We start from the raw sequence: 2363 nt of genomic DNA on the forward strand, positions 1-2363 counted from the left end.
TTTGTCGTGTCGCGCCGCATCCAAGACAGCATCACTGATTATAACCAGTTCTATTGTATTCTATTGCGTCGCGTCCGGTGTTGACACGATGTAAGTTAATGTAGCTTTCTGATGCTGCTGTTGAATTTTCATGCCACATTATTTGAAATTAGTGCGGGCCAAACATTTTTCTCTCAGGGGCCTTGGATGTGGCCCGCCTGTTGAGGAACCCTGCTCTACAAACATGCACCTTTGTTTGCATTTGTGTGTTACTCGGAAACCACTTAGTTGGAAGCACAACCATTTCTAACTACATTGTTTGGCGGAAGAATAATGTTTTTATTAATATCATTGCACCATGGCTTCTTGGGGCTTATTGCTTTAATCAACTATTTTAAGTGAGACTCATCCTCCATTCTGTTCAAATGCCTTTGATTACATTTGCATTTTTATACAACAGTGACTAGTGCTGATGTAACAAGGACGGGATGATTTTGTAAATAAATTTGATAAATTCATGCATTTAGCAGACGCTCTTATCCAAAGCGAATTACTGTGCATTTAGGCTATACATATTTTTTTTACCAGTATGTGTGTTTGCTGGGAATTGAAACTTTGACCTTTTGTGTTGCTAACGCAATGCTCTACCACTGAGCCACAAGTACATTTTATAGTCTCATTATTGTATAATTATGAGTATAATATAAATATAAGCCTCAGATCTCAGAAATCTCAATAAAAATGTATTGCATTTCAGCATATATAATTATGGTAATTTGTTCATATGTTATGTGTCATGAGCAGTGTTGGGGGTAACGCATTACAAGTAACGCGAGTTATGTAATCAGATTACTTTTTTTCAAGTAACTAGTAACGTAACGCATTACTTTTAAGTTTACAAGAAAATATCTGTTACTTTTTCAAATAAGTAACGCAAGTTACTTTTTTTTCCAATTTATTGATTGAAAGCTCTCCTGTCCCCATGTTGAGAGAAATCGGGAGTAAGATGTTACTGTAGTTCTACAATAAATGTGAACATGCATTCATTCATCTCACTCACAAAAAAAAATCAGATTTAGTTTAACTCAAAATTAATAAAAACAGTTAAAAGCAACTCAGAATGTGACTCAAAGCTGCAATAATTAAATGTTAAATAATACAAATATCCTTTATGTATTTAATCCCATTTATTTGCTGCTGACCTTCAGTGATCCAGTTCAACCATTATTACACAAGATAAACTAACATTTCTTCTTTTTGTTTATTGCTGAAGAGTGTTGAACTTTCTTCTTCTGTGTTCTACTGTACAGACGTGAATTTGCATTTCCTTCAGCCTGAGGCTTTTGGTGTGAAAAGGCTTTTATATTTGCCAAAAATATAACTTTTTATATTAAAAGCAAACAAGCAAGCCCAGCCCAGATTTAAAAAAGTAACGCAAACGTAACGCATTACTTTCAATAAAAAGTAACTAAGTAACGTAGTTACTTTTTTAGTAAGTAACGCAATATTGTAATGCATTACTTTTAAAAGTAACTTTCCCCAACACTGGTCATGAATGTCCACATGACGCCACAATCTCTGTTTAATCCCACAGATTGCAGGAAGTGTGAAAGCCAAGACCTCATAGAGATTAATGGGGCCCGTGTGTGTGTGGTTGCAAGCGCAGCTGAAAACTGAAACCCTTTGTCCTGCATGTCTGTCCTTGTCAATCAGCAGGTGATCTGGTTACAAAGACATGTGAGAACAGACACCTGTGGAAAGAGTTTGCCAAAAGATCACTTACAGTGTGTTTGAGAGGGCATTGTGGGAATGGAGCTTGATCATTGCTCACTTGTAAACAATGAGCGTACTTTGTTTGAAGTCATGGATAAAATCACCTGTAATTAAAGATGGAGTGGCCTGTGCTTACATGCTGTTTGATGTCATTTCTATAGTTCATTGGCTTTTATGTCCCCATGAAACAATACTGCATATTTGACATAAAATGCTAATCAGTTTTCATGTCACATGGTTTTCCCATACATAGATGTGCCTTCGCCTTGAAATAAGTTACAGATATATACAATTTTGAGTATTAGTATACATCTTATTCTGACATGACATAAAACACAAATTATAGGTCATGTCTCTCAAATTCCAGTCTACCCTGTTACACTGGTGCTACTTACCCTTAAAATCTTAAGAGTATGCCATAAATCACATGACTTGTTGGAAATTACATCATTTCCTTGGAGGGAAAGCAACTCTAAGAACAAAGTATGTTAGTCATAAACATGTCCACCCTGTTGTGTCAATTTGTACCAGACATGAAAAAGTTGCTGATGTTATATATCTATTAATATTCTTACAAAATGTTAATCTTCTGCTAGCATGTTGTTCTTTTT

This window comes from Sinocyclocheilus grahami, unplaced genomic scaffold (assembly GCF_001515645.1).
Source record: "Sinocyclocheilus grahami isolate Dianchi unplaced genomic scaffold, SAMN03320097.WGS_v1.1 scaffold898.1, whole genome shotgun sequence".
Classification (NCBI taxonomy): domain Eukaryota; kingdom Metazoa; phylum Chordata; class Actinopteri; order Cypriniformes; family Cyprinidae; genus Sinocyclocheilus; species Sinocyclocheilus grahami.